The following is a 15061-nucleotide window of genomic DNA, read 5'->3' on the forward strand; positions in this document are numbered from 1 at the left end:
TTCGGTTTTGATTTTTTTTTTCTCCTACAGGTACTGGCCAGCCTGTATCTTCAGTGAAGTGTCTTAACATTTTAGTGTATTTTAATCATTGATTTAATCGGAGATTTGAGATGTATTGTCTCTGATCAAATACAGCCATTACAGTTATTATTTTCCCTAGGTTTCCTCTCACAAAAGTTGACTTTATTCTTCACAGCAATTTTGTATTTATAGAAAAAAAATGTGTAGAAACTACTCCTGCATGTTTCACAGTCTTCCCTAACAGCAACATCTTGTGTGTGTGTGTGTGTGTGTGTGTGTGAGAGAGAGAGAGAGAGAGAGAGAGAGAGAGAGAGAGAGAGAGAGAGAGATTTACTTTCGTTAGTGTGATAAAACACTACACCTGAAAGAACTGAGAGAGAGTAACTCCTGGACAGGAAGCTGATCAATCACAACTTTACAGCAAACAAGAAACAGAGTGAACCGGAAGTGAAGTCAGGCTATGAACTCTTCGAGTCCCTAGAACTCGAAGGAACTGCCCATTCAATGACATACTTCCTCTACCAAAGTTATACGTCCTACAAGTTCCGAAGCACCCCTAAACAGGAAAGGGGGCTCGCCAGCTAGCCGTTGTACCCTCATGTCTTTCGCAGCTGCAAGTGCTCTTGGAAGATAGAGTAGATGGGAAATAGATGACTGAAACGGGATTTCGTGGTGCGACCTCCTCAAGGTCTTTGCAATGATTCAGTTGCTTTGGGATCTTCTGTGCTCCTGCAAATAACCCTTCATGCACACTGTATATGTAAGCCAAATGAAATTATTAGTCACTCAATTGGACTTTGGAGGAGCTGTTTGCTTCGGCACGTCCCAGGTGCCCTCGGTGAAGGGAGACATGCCCGAATCATCCCAGGAGAAATTAATTTACTGATCTATTTTTATGTTTACCAAGACTTGAAAATATAATATTTACTCTCTTTCCTCTTTTATTTTTATATACCTTTTGTTTGTTGGAGGAATTGGGGTGTTAATTCTGGATTTGTTTTGTTTTGTTTTGTTTCCCCTTTTGTGGTGGTATCTATCTCTGTTCTAAGTATAAGAACTGTAAACCAGAAGCCCTAGAGGAAGGCTCGATTAACCCGTTTAATTTTTGTAACATAAACATTGCACATTCACATCTCCTTGAGAAGTACATTGCACCTCTTATGTGGTTCTAAACTTTGTTATGCCAAGTAGTGGCAGTGGGCTACCTCATTTTTAAACTCCCCTCAGGCTCTGGCCAAGTGGTGCAGGTGACACTTAAAGGCTGTCTGAGAATATTTTTTTCTTAGCAACAAGAAGAGACTTTTACATGCTACCACATTCTCTACATTTATTAGCTAGAATTATTCTCTAAAGAACACCTTTATACATAATAGTTATTCTACAAATGACACTGGCATTCATAAGATGAATGCACTCAGGATTTTGTCTAATAAGCATAATGAACTACTATGATGAAAAAAATAGGCTTGGGTAATTTTATAGTCAATATAATATAAGTACATAAAACCCATTGAATACATCAAATACATAGTTTAAAATGCGAAGTCCTTACTTAAAAATTAAGTTATTACAGGAAGTCATGAACTTTGCCCTGGTAGTAGACATGACCTTCGCTTGGCAGAAGTGTTTTCAGCTTTGATTTAGAGATAAGTGGTTATAGAGGATTGCATTTTTAAGGTAAAGTGTAAGAGACACAAGGCTACACCCCCTCCTCAGTCTATTTGCTACCTTTCTACACCAGGTTAAAATACATTTTTTTTTTATAGCCCTGGCTGTCCTGGAACTCACTCTGTAGACCAGGCTGGCCTTGAACTCAGAAATCCACCTGCCTCTGCCTCCCGAGTACTGAGATTAAAGGCGTGCACCACGGCTTTAAAATACAAATTTTAATCTTGTTGTTTTATCAGAATTTTTTCCCCTTTCACAAAGCAATAGCTTTTATAAGGCACCAGGACTTGGTGCCTCCAAGTGACACACTTTATTAGCAGACACTTCAATCCCAGGGAAGGGAGATGGTGACTATAATGCACACAGAACTATTGTTTCTTTCATTTTGCAAAATTGTCTCTTACAGTGTTCGATGTACAGTTCTGTATATCTGTGGTCCCTATAGTCACTTACACAATTGTTTATTTCAAAACAGTTTATTTCAAGTTCCAGTTTCGCATGCACATTTGCCTTTAATATTTATTGCTTCGATTCTGTTAACTGGGATACTTATTCGTGTTTTGGATTTTTCTAAACTCAGAAGAACATGAGATATACTTGAAAGACAAACTACATCAGTAACTGATGAAAGTTAGCTGTGCATCTGAGCCTGTGCATCATATGCTCTTCTTCACAAGCATCAGGACCCCCAAATGTAATGTGTACATCTGAGGCAGTGTGATAACACAGCATGAAGCAACATTAACCCTGTTCAAATTTCTGACTTTGATTTTCTGTTGATGTTGATGACTGTCATAGTCTGGGCTGATATAAAATACCTGTCACAGTAGGTAGACCTAGAAACAACCGAAATTTTATTTCATGTTGTTCTGGCGGTAAGGGAACCCAAGAAAAGCAGATTCACTGTCTAAGAAGATCTGATTCTTAGTTCTTCCCTCTATATCTTCCAGGGTAGAAGGAATAAGGCAGATCTTTGGAGGCCTATCATTTTCAAGGACACTAACTCTATGCACAAAAACTCTGCCCTCAAAATATAACAAGCATGCAACCCAGCCTTCTAATGACTTCACTTGAGGGTTTAGAATTTCACCATATGGATTTGGGAGGCAAGGATGTATACATTATTGTGACCATCCTGATATGAGTGACAGCACTCTAAAGACATCACATGCACAAATCCTCTGGCTACCAAACTGTTAAAACAATGCTCTCAAGGAGCTGCAGTTTCCCCAGGCACTCCACGCTGAGTGAAGAAAAAGTTAAAGCCTGGTGCCAGGCAGCCAGAAAAGGAAATTGTTTTCCAGGCTGAGGCTTAATGGAGGTCTGACAACATGTTAGCCTTCCTTACAGGAGAAACTGAAGCCCAGTCACATGGTATTGACAGGCTACACCTTAACCAAGAGTGCTTAGTTATGCCAAAGTGATGCCCATGTTTACATGAAAACACCATTGTTCTTTGTAAGCTGCTTCTGGTATAAGATATCTTAAAGTAAGTTTGTAAACTTTCTACTTCAAATATGGGGACCACAATTTACAACCCCAGCACCTATGTAAATACCAGTCCCAGTACAAGGGAGGTAGAGACAAGAGATGCCTGCAGCAAGGTTGCTTGCTAGAGAAGGCAAATCAGCAAGGTCTGGTTTAAGTGAGAGACTCTGCTGAAAGAAACAAAATAGATATAGAAGACACTTGATGTTAACCTCTGCCACACACCCCCCCCCCCACACACACACACATACCTGTACACACATATCCAAATAAATCTGTGCCAAAATACATATGGACATAAACACACACAATCAGATCCTTAATATTAAAAAAAGTACCTGGTACCTTTGGAAAGGGCAAATGCAAGATAGTCAATGGCAATGTTGTTGAATTTGGGATTACAACCTGAGTCCCAACTCAGGTCCAGCCACTGATTGGGTGGCTCTATTAATAGTGGAAAGCAGAAAAGGGCAATGTATTCACCATGGCTAACCTGGGAAGAGAGAAAGAGTTCTCGCAAACACTTCAAGTCTGTCTTTGGATCCTGAAGTGAAATTAAAGTTTAAGTAGAGGCCCAAGAATTATGTATGTCTAAGTAATCCTGGTCAGTATGTAAGTTTCTACCCTGTCTTATGTCTTTTCTTTCTTCCACCATAAGTTTTCTAGGAGAATTCCTATTTCTTTATGGTCTGTAGTTTCAACAGTCTCATAGTCAAATTGAGAGACATAGTCATGCCTTTAGAATATCTTCATTCTGGCAAATCAGTTACAGTGAGTCACCAAACAAAACTGCGTTTGAAAATACATGCTAACCAAGGGAGATTAATGATTAATGTTCACACCAAGAAGAGAGAGAAACACATATACTTTCCTTCCCACTCCTATTCTCTCAGGTCTTCTAGCACCCTAAAAGGCTAAAGTGGCTCCCATTGTTAGTATTCCTAGGAAATACCTCACCATAGACTTCACAGTGATAACTAGGGTCTAAGGGGAAGCTTAGAGCTCAGAGCTTTTAAAACGAAATTTCCTTAGTTATAAATAGCTAGCCAAAATTAGTAAACACCAGTGAAGTCTGTACAGAGCCTAAGGAGTCACGTGGTTACCATGCGCCCAGTGGAAAGAGGTCCTTCTGTAAAGGAACGATCTCAGAATAACCATCACCAGTAACCTCATAGGAAAAAGAAGACAGCATAAGATGTCTTTAAAAGATACATCCAGAAAAACAAAGGAGAGCTCCTCCATATAAAAAATGAGGACTTTAGAGAATAGATAAAAATGACAGAGTATTTAAAAGATGAAATCAAAAGGGCTTATATGAAATTAGACAGAAAATGTCAAAAGTGGGGGTAAGGCAAGAGTATTGATATACTAGATTAAGAAGCCTACTCTTCCCACCAAGCAAATCCAGGTAGAGAGCAAAGAAAACAGAAAGCATTTGTGTGTGTGTGTGTGTGTGTGTATTTTTCATGAATTAATGGTGGAACCTCCTAGACTCGAAGGACTCTTAGACACCAGCAGAGGAGGTGAAAATAAACTCTCTCCAAGAGTCCTTTTATGATTCCCAAATGCTGAGGACAAAGACTTGGGAATGAGTGTGTGTGCATGTTTGTGTGAAGGGGTGGGCGGGGGAGGTCTACTTCTTACTCCTCTCCCTACTGAAGATCAAAGGGCAAACCCAGTCTGAAAAGAAACATTCTCCCACCACATCCTCTAGGCTACACCGGGTGTGGTGAGCAGCTAGAAGTTACACTAACAAAACTGTACTTGCTGCTGTGGTCTATCACAGAAAGAAGAAAAAAAAAGGGGGGGGGGCACAAAGCAAGCAAAGGGAAAGGTGTGTTTGGGGGACGTTCTGGAGTTCATAGACTCAAACTTCCTGGAGCTAGTTCTCTCCCCTTGAGGACACAGATGGCAGGTGAACTCCGCAGCAAGGAGCTGTGCTATCAAGCGTGAAATCATCCACCAACAAAGCTCATTAGAGATACAGTGTCCACACTGGTTGAGTTTTTAAATTGGGGACCCTCTGCCTGGCACGTATCAAAGCTCCAGATCTCTTAAAGGAAAGCAGGTGTTCTCCTCATGAACCATATTGTTTGCACAGAAAACTTAAACATAATAAAGTGTTCTTTTCGTTCGGAGATCAGTGTGGATCAGTGTGGAGAAATGTTTATAATTCAGCGTCTGCAACAACAGGCACCACGAGCTTTGAGTTCTCACTAATGAGCTGGAAGCTGACGTGCTGGCCAGAGTATAGGCAAAGCTTAATTAGTTCTTGTTTCACTGTAACGGGAAAGCCTAAGAAAAAGAGCTCCTGGTTTTCATTTGTCAAAGTTCTTCCATTTAAAAAGTGTGGAAAGTTCTTCCTTTGGTGTTCTAAGACATTTTAAACCATTGCCAATTGTCAGGAATGGAAAGTGTGATGTTTGACCTTGATTCAAAGTTTCAAATACCTATTGATTGCTATGAAATATTGTTTAAATGCTTCCCTCCAGTCTGTGACTGAAGAAGAAAAAAATACTGACATCTGTATGATGTTGTTATAACAAAAATTCATCACTTTGTATACTAGTTTAAAATAACAATTTTTTCAAAAGGACAGCTAGGGATATGGAACAGTAGATGAGAATGCTTGCTATTTGAGCATAAAGACCTAAAAGCAAATTCTCCACTCAATTCTACCCCCACATAGAACCAAATATGATTGTGCATACCCTGTAATCCCAGACCCCCTGGAAATGGACAAAAGACAGCCTAGTCCCATCTTCTAAGAGAAATCCTGTCTCAAAGGGAGTAAGAGAGTGATAGAACAGGACATCTGATACTTCCCCTAGTCTATGTGTGTGGCAGAAAAAGACAGTGCAGAGATTCTTCCATATTGTATTCTTGCTGAGGTCATTTTAGGTTTAAGTAGAATTTGACCTACCCAATTTTATTCTAGGAAACGGATGTCAAGATGCCCCAGCTAACCTACCTTGGTTTCTGTTAAACTGCTTGCTTGTGTAAAACCTCTTCCTGAAGCTGGACAGAGTGTAGTTTATGACTTTAAAATCCCCTTGGTCTAAATGCTCTGGACTACACGTGGGTCCTGAACACCTTAGTGTAGTCCCAGCCAACTAGAATAAAGACTTACAATTAGTTATAGATTTTATCTAAGTAGTCTTCTCTTGGGATATCCTGTTACATGTTCACATGTTCATGAACACCTATACATACACATATAACACACATATGTATCATGCAGAGAAGTATATGTATACAAACATACAAATAAATAAATGCAATAAAATTTAAATTTCATATCAAAGTGGCACATGCCAGGTATATTGGTATTTGTAAGCAAAAGCAAGGTGAAATGAGCAAACTAGGCCATTCTGAGGGTAGAAAAGTTTATTCCAGCTGCCAAGACCCTCTCTCAGGAAGCAGAGAGGAGCAACACTTGCATGGAGAATATTGGCAGTTATAAAAAATTCTATTGCTGCAAGAAGAAAGTGAGTTAGCTGGAGCAGCCTAGGAACTAGCATGGGGGCTTTGATCTGTGGAAGGTTTTTTGAGTTAATAGGGAGCCAGATGGTGTTTCCTGAGGGAGTGGGTGGAAAGGTGTGGATCTGGGAAGTAATGGCTTTTCCTGACAAACATAGACCCACTTTACGAGGCTTTGAGGGAGTGCTTACTTTAAGGAGCAATCCTCCTGCCTACCTGGTTGGTGTCCAGACTCAGCTGACCCAGGATTGTCATTAGATAGTGGTGGTTTGAATGGCAATGGCCCTAATAGGCTCATGTATCCGAACGCTTGGTTTTCACTTAGTTGACTGCTGGAAAGCGTTAGGAAGTGTGGTCTTATTGGAGTAGGTGTGTCACTGAGGATAACAAGTCAGGCCTAATCTCAGTCTCATCTCCATGTCCCTGTCCCTATTCCTGTCCCTCACTCTCTCCCTGCCTCTGTTCCCCTCCCCCTCCTCTTCCCTCTCTTCCTTACCCCATCCCTTATGCCCTCTCTCTAATTACAGATCAGGACTTAACTTCCAGCACTTATCTTACACCATGCCTTACAGCCTGCCTCCTTTCTCCCCTCTGTGACAATGAATTAACTCCCTGAAACTGTCATCGAGCCCCTAGTTAGATGCTTTTCTTTATAAAAGCTGCCTTGGCCATGGTGGTTTTTTGCAACAATAAAACACCAAGACGGGATCTAACAACATAAACGTATAATGCCCCACTCAGGTGGTAAAATCAAGTGACTCAACTACATCGTGAATTGAAGGAAATCCTGAGCTATGAGAGATCCTGTCTCCAACTAATTAGTTAATTAATTGAAAACATATCAGGGACAAAACGGGAAAGAAAAGTAGGAAACTAATCAACTAACTCAGGCTTTTGTACTCACACCTGATGGCTTTGTTGTTGGTTCTTTCTATACTCACTTTCCCATTTGATGAAACAAATAGAAATGGCAGTGGTGCTCTAATTATAATTAAAGTCCTTAATATCTCTTCAGTTAGAAGCAAACCTTTATTTGTATCCCACTTGGTCCTCAGCAGGATAGAGATAGGAAAAATAACTGTTATCGTGTATGTTTCTTAAAAACCCATTACTAAAATTGTCGGTCTTGGTTATATTCACCCTGTTTCTAAAGAAGCAATGGAGGGAATCCAGACTTGGGAGGCTAGTTTCAGGCTGTTTCCATTATCTTACCACTGCCTCATGCATCACACTAAGTCCTGTGATTCTCAGGTGGTATTAGGAAAGCTCAAAGGGAGAAGACAACATCCTATGAAGATAATCGCTGTTATTATTTACAGCACTATTCTAATACCATAATTTACAACTCGGCTAATCAGTAAGCCAAATGGCTTATCCCATCTACCTGATAGAAGTGTTGTGAAATGTAACTAAATATTTTCCATCTATTAAGCCTATTTTCCATCTATTAAGCTCCTAGAAGATTTTTAAAGAGTGTCAACATTCAACTTGCAGAAAAGGGCCGTGTGCAGGAATTTCTCTGTAGGAAGTGCAGCCAGGGCAGCAGATTCCACTAAGCTTCTCTGCTCTCTCCTCCTCATTTTCTATAGTCCCTGCACACCACTCAGCAGCATCCCACAGGACCTTCTCTCCTTCAGATGCTTGGAGAGTAGCCAGCATAGTAGCAGCAGGGACTAGGGTGTATCAAATATGTATTACTGTCTGAAGGTTATGATGTGTGCATCCTGACTGCTGGGAATGGAGAAGGAGGAGAAAGGATGATGGATATGCACACAAAGAATAATTTTCCTGGGAACACAAAGGCACAAATCTACTGTAACAGAGTTTCCACAAAATGTTCAGTAGGTGCTCTCTCTGGAAAGTGGTGAAAAGACTAGGCTAGAGAGTTTTGAGTGTTAAGTAGTTTATATAAAGTTCTCTAGTTTGAGTCTATAAGCTAAAAATCCTATCGAACAATCTCTTTGAAGCATGAAAGAAAGCAAGAGAGCCAGGCTACTAAGAAACAATGTAAAGAAGATGAGCAAGCCACCGCTGCCAGGTTGTGGAAGGATATGAGGTCAGGCACATTGTTAAAGTGAAATGAGAAATGTTGAATAAAAAGAATAAACGGGCATTTTAGAAGCAGGTCTTGAAGAAGGGCCTGAAAAAGAATAAGAAAAGTCAAACTTCTCTTTAAGAAACTCCAAGATTCCCCACAACAAGCACAGAAAACATTCATGGAGCATCCCTACTGAAGACTAGGATTCTTTTCCTTCTCCTTTTTACTTGTGAGAGAGCAGGGGCGTAAGAGGAAAGCTAGAACCACACCCGAGCCTTCCAAATCTCTCCTCTGTCAGGAAGAGAATCAACACTTGGGGATAGAAGAGAATGTAAATGACGCGCCTTATTCTAAACAGAAGCAAGAGGCATTCAAGTCACACATTTGCTCAGGTACCACTCCACAGCTCATGTTCTGGGTCTAGGGTGGTTAGTTTTAATCATCAACTTAACAGAACCAAGAGTCACCTACGAAGAGGGTCTCAATGAGCAATTGACTTGATCAGGTTGCCCCATGAGCATGTCTAGGCAGGACTATCCTGATTACTTCTGTCAATATGAGTAGACTCAGCCTGAAAGTGGGTGACATTATTTCCCTATAGTGTTAAGACGCAGAAAGTTGACTGATCCCTATGCCTGCATGAAATTATTCTCTCTGCTATTAAATGCAATGTAAACAGCTGCTTTTGAGTTTCTGTCTGGTCTTTCCTGTAATGACAGACTGTAACTCTCTCTCCTTTAACTTTTTTTCTATCAGAGCATTTTATCACGGCAACAGGAATGAAGCTAGGACAGAGTCCAGGATTGTTGATAGGTATGATTAGTTGGATTGTTAAATATTGTGTAATAATATAAAAATTATATCTGTGCATTAATCTTGTATATCTCATTGCAAAGCCATATATCATACCTGTGTCTATCCTTAGTTCAGTTTTGGGGCACTGTTTGATGAACTGGAATTCTCGTGGTGGTCATATTTGCTAAATCACCCCAAACCCTGCTAAAAATGGACACTTCCACCCCAGCAGATAATATCTGCTACGATGGTCTCCAGAAAGTGAGCCTTGGTTAACACTTTTGAACAGGTAATTATTAGCCATATTATGCCTGAGAAATAGTGGGTTTAGGGGCTCTTACTTCAGTACCATACTCCGAATTATACTGTAAGAACTGAAAATGTTTTTATCTGAGTAACCATCTATTTATCTAGCAACTAGGGAGTCTTATTCTACATAAGGGAGTACCATACTTAGCAAAACATATTCTCTTTGCTTTCACTGCTGTGGTACCATGTTAACATTTTCCAGGGTTTGGGGAAACATTTTCAAGTGTGTGACAGGCGTCACCCAATGACAGCCGAAGTTCTGTGGGAAGCCTAAAAACATCACACATGCCCTGGAGATCTTCCATGATATTGCGAAGAGGGAAGATCCACAAAAGTAGCAAATTTCCCGGACACTAATAAGAGACTTTGAGAAACTGAACAGTGCTCCATTGGCATATATAATATATGATTTGTTGTATATGATTAACCTTAGGGGAGTCTATTGCACTATGTCTTTGGTTTGAATTAATAAAGGGACTAATGTTTTTCATTTGCTCAGATTTCTTCATTACCATAAATGCCATCAATTTGTTCTGATATAAAATTACATATATGTGTGCTAACCAACACATGTACTCAGCAAATAAAACTAAATACCTTCAGTGCATCTGGCTCCTTGATGAGCACTAGACAAACACTGTAATGTCTTCTTTAGATGTTAGCATAGAAGCTGATATAGACTGAGGTAGAATCAAGCACTAGGAGTTTGCATGGCACACGTTGTATAGAATGATATGCATAGATACTTATTCATATGTTATGGAGTAGAGAATATTGATATGGCTGTAAATAAGAATAAGTCTTTCTGCCTCTTCCCCCAGGAAGCTACATATGAGCAAAGGCATAACCTTGTCAGCAGTGCAATTTCTTCAGTGATAACAGTCACAAGACATTACAGTGTTTGTCTAGTGCTCATCAAGGAGCCAGATGCACTGAAGGTATTTAGTTTTATTTGCTGAGTACATGTGTTGGTTAGCACACATATATGTAATTTTATATCAGAACAATTTGGGACCATATTGGGGGATTCATCAGTTGTACTGGGGAAGCAACAATGTTAGTATAGAAGCTGAGGTAGACTAAGGAGGACAGGCAGAGACATACATATGGGCCATCTATATGTCAGTCATCGTATGGAGTTATCTGCATAAATATTGATTTATATGTTCTGGGGTAAAGAATATTGTTATGATTGTGAATAAGAACTTGCAGCCAAATATGTTCTAGGATCTTTTCTGGGTCACATGCTCTGGGACTGGCTGAGCTGAATGCCCTACACAGGCTTTGGGACTGCAGACCTGGTGAACTGAGATGATCTACTCTGTCCTATCAAAGGAAGAAAAGAGGGAACTCCACAGAGAAGGGCTCAAAGACATATGAGACCATACCACATCCAGGAATAGAAAAAGGCACATGGTCCATGGGAATGTGAGGTAAGACTAAAATTTCTGGGTCTGGTTTTGGTTCTACAAAATACATAAAACTGTTCTCAGCAATTAGCACTCCACATGCTCATTCTCTTATTTGTAGAAGTCCATGAGGCAATACTACCATGCAAACAGAACAAGTCATCAAGACAAGAGCACACTGTTCACAGGGTGAATATCTGTGAATTCATCTGCTTTACTGACATCTATTTGTAACTCCCAACTCAATCATTCAGTTCCTCTGCAGTCATTTGTGAACATCCTTAAATGAATAGCAGTGAAAGCTCTAAGTTTGCAATGTCCAAGTCCCCAGCCACCCCTGCCCTATTTAGGCTTCTATAATAAAAACAAATGCACTTGCTACAGTCCGTTCAGCTGTACATATTTTACATTTTCTTCTTTTCCTTGATGAGCAAACTCATTTACATTTCCTCTAAGTATAGTATTTAGGAGCAATCTAGTGTCCTTTAGAACAAGGGGACTGTGATTTGCTTTATACAGAAAACACATGTATTAGACAAGCTCTTGTTCAGACATGAGCTATGGTGCAGTTTGCTGTGAGCTCAAGGTTAATCAACTAATGGGGTATTTTCTTTAAAATGAAGAAGACATAAAGGTTATAAGTTGATGAGTCAACAATAATGTTAAAGCTAGAAGTCAGTATTTTCTCCACAGACAGTAGCTCAATTTTTGCTCATTCAGTCTTGAGTCACTTTATAGACTTGCCACAGACAATGAATGGGTGAGGTTAAGCATCAAGTGAAATGGCAATTTTAACCATATATTACATACATGTGTGTAAGTCTTGTTAATAATTTATCATTTAAAACTCTGAAATCTAGACGTAACTAAAAAGAGCTCTAAGCAATAAGCAAATTACTGACTACAACCATTTATGAGTTGCTGAGAATAGTTAGGAGAAATATGGAAGCAAATTGTTACATTATTAAATTCTAATTTTTAAAATATCTGTATTTTGGACAGTACTGGGGACTGAGGGCTTTCTACTTGCTAGCTAGTGCTCTACCACTGAGCAATTTTTGTTTTTAATTTTAACTGAGCATACCCAGTAATGGGCTGCTTGTGACATTCTCCCACACCACCATTCTTTGTTCTTCTTCATGACCCTCCAGCATCTTCCTCACCTCCCCCTCTTCTGTCCCATTGGTCCTCCTCCTCTTAAACAGTTCTCTCCTCTGCTTTCATGTCGCATTGTCACTATTTGCAGCATAACTACCAGTCACACAACATCAGGTCATGTCTCTATTACTCTATTTTACCCTTCTTTAATTTCTCTCTTTCTTCTCTCATGGACCCAATCTTATTCTATGATATACCCAACCCCCAACAAACACACACATAAAGTTAAAATCCAGATTGAACATTGTACAGAAAGAATGCTTGATGTTTTCTCATGGTCATGACATCTAAATCACACTGTACAAATGCAACTGCTGTGTTGTTAGGATATGTCATTTCCATAAATGGCATATAAGTCTATAAATGAAACATAAATTGACTATTACAACTTGCATGACAATCCTGTAAGGAAAGTATTATTCTTGTTGTTCCATGATGGAAGAAATAGAAGCACCAACAGCTCAACTGCCTGCATAGGATTATGCAGCTGATTGAGAGACAGAACCTGATGGCATAAAAGACTGACATTAAATATAGGAGACTGAATAATTCCCTTACATCAGAACCACCGAATCTAAAAGGCATGCCACTTTGTGAGTTTTTATCCCATCAGTGCACATTTCTTTTTATTATTATTTTTTATTAGATATTTTCTTTATATACATTTCAAATGCTATCCTGAAAGTCCCCCATACCCCCTCCCCCATCCTGCTCCCCTACCCACCCACTCCCGCTTCTTGGCCCTGGCATTCCCCTGTACTGGGGCATATAAAGTTTGCAATACCAAGGGGTCTATCTTCCCAGTGATGGTCGATTAGGCCATCTTCTGCTACATATGCAGCTAGAGTTATGAGCTCTGGGGGTACTGATTAGTTCATATTGTTGTTCTACCTATAGGGTTGCAGACTCCTTCAGATCCTTGGGTGCTTTCTCTAGCTTCTCCATTGGGGGCCCTGTGTTACATCTTATAGATGACTGTGAGCATCCACTTCTGTATTTGCCAGGCACTGGCATAGCCTCATATGAGACAGCTATAACAGGGTCCCTTCAGCAAAATCTTTCTGGCATATGCAATAGTGTCTAGGTTTGGTGGCTGATTATGGGATGGGTCCATGGGTGGGATAGTCTCTGGATAGTCCATCCTTTCATCTTAGCTCCAAACTTTGTCTCTGTAAGTGCACATTTCTTTAATGGCAGTCACTTTGGATAATAGGCTTTTTCTTGGGCCATTGTTCATACCCTTCACTACCCTTTCTATACTACTTAGTTGGATCTTTGATTTAGATGCCTGTGCTCATGACAGGGAAAAGATTTCCTAACATTAAGGACATGCATTTTTAGAAAGCTCACTAAAGTAACTTTCATTTTCCATTTCTAATTACAGTGCTCGAGCTCATCAAAATTCTGGAAGTAGAAAACTAATGTGAAAAAAAAAAAAAAGCCAGGCTTTGCAAAGAACAAAGTAACCAAAAACATGTCAGCAATTTCACCATCCCAGATCCAGATCACATAAAACCTAATAGCTAAGTGGTGAAGACATTTTGAGACGTTCTTTTTAAAAATCCATGGAGGTAGCAAGCCAAGACACTCCACAAACAGACATGACATAATGGGATTAATTTATGGAAATGACATATCCGAACAGCACAGCAATGACATTCATATAAATCATTTAAATCAGTGACCACAATCTAAAGCTGCACAGAGTTTTTTTTCCAATGGGAAGGAAGTCTCTGAACACTGAGTTGCAACTGTATTTGAATTTCTCCTGCCAAATCTTTTATCAAGTACTTATAGACTCAAAATGTAAGATATTTTATCTGTGCCAATAATGTCCCTGGAGTCAATAAAGTCATGCTGAAGTTTCAGAAGGCACAAGACAAGTAAAGCCACCAACAAAAGGCCAGCTGGCTGCCTGAGTCGCACAGAGTGACATATCATGGATTATTTTCGCCTTTTTGCCTTGATCCCTACATTTTACATATTGTATTTACTAATATTATTTCATGAAGAGCTTGTAATTTGCCTCATGATTTGAGTTTTCTTGGCTCTGTATCTCAGGTACATTTTTCTCCAAACCTGCAGCATCAAGATATCTGACCTATTGATCCAGCAGAAAACTTTCCCTGGAAACCATTTGTGAGATGTACCTGTGACACAATGCCTGCCACCATTGAACCCTGGGCTTCTAAATAATTACCTTAAAGACCTTAAGGATGTCCAAACTTCCATCCTCCAGACTTCTGGCAAGGCACGTTTGACTTAAAACAGCATTAGAAAGCTTATACTTTGTTTTTCCACTAAGAAACTTTTTCCAACAATGGATTGTGAATGTTTATTTCTTTCAAACTATTCTTTGTTTATAGACAAAATTACTGAGAAGTTTCTGTAATAAACTGAAAATTACTTCTGAAAATTCCAGAAGCCTAAATTCTGAACATAAATCTTAAGTTGTGACTTCCTTAGTACTTAGATTGCTTAAAAATTTGAGATGAGGGTGATGGGGAGGTGGCCGTCTCTGGAAGGCTGCTACAAGGTGACTCACATGGCAGGCGCCTGTGTCTTCACATCACATGTCAGACTGGAAAGTCCCTGATGGGCAGCAGTATGGGATCTGGTGAGTCCCATCACCAGTGGAAATGGAAACTGGTAGAGTACTATGTGAGCCAATGTGGAGATTCCTCAAAGAACTAGA

General features: G+C 39.8%; 1 long non-coding RNA gene across 1 annotated transcript; it reads left to right on the forward strand.

Annotated features, from left to right (window-relative positions):
* Positions 1 to 561: 561 nt before the first annotated feature.
* Positions 562 to 14776, forward strand: 4933402J15Rik (RIKEN cDNA 4933402J15 gene). Its single transcript, NR_046059.1, has 5 exons — positions 562 to 781; positions 9452 to 9508; positions 11027 to 11232; positions 12809 to 12959; positions 13751 to 14776. It is a non-coding gene; the product is annotated as an RIKEN cDNA 4933402J15 gene (long non-coding RNA).
* The last annotated feature ends 285 nt before the right edge of the window (positions 14777 to 15061 follow it).

This window comes from Mus musculus, chromosome 14, assembly GCF_000001635.26.
Source record: "Mus musculus strain C57BL/6J chromosome 14, GRCm38.p6 C57BL/6J".
In the NCBI taxonomy this organism is placed as follows: Eukaryota; Metazoa; Chordata; class Mammalia; order Rodentia; family Muridae; genus Mus; species Mus musculus.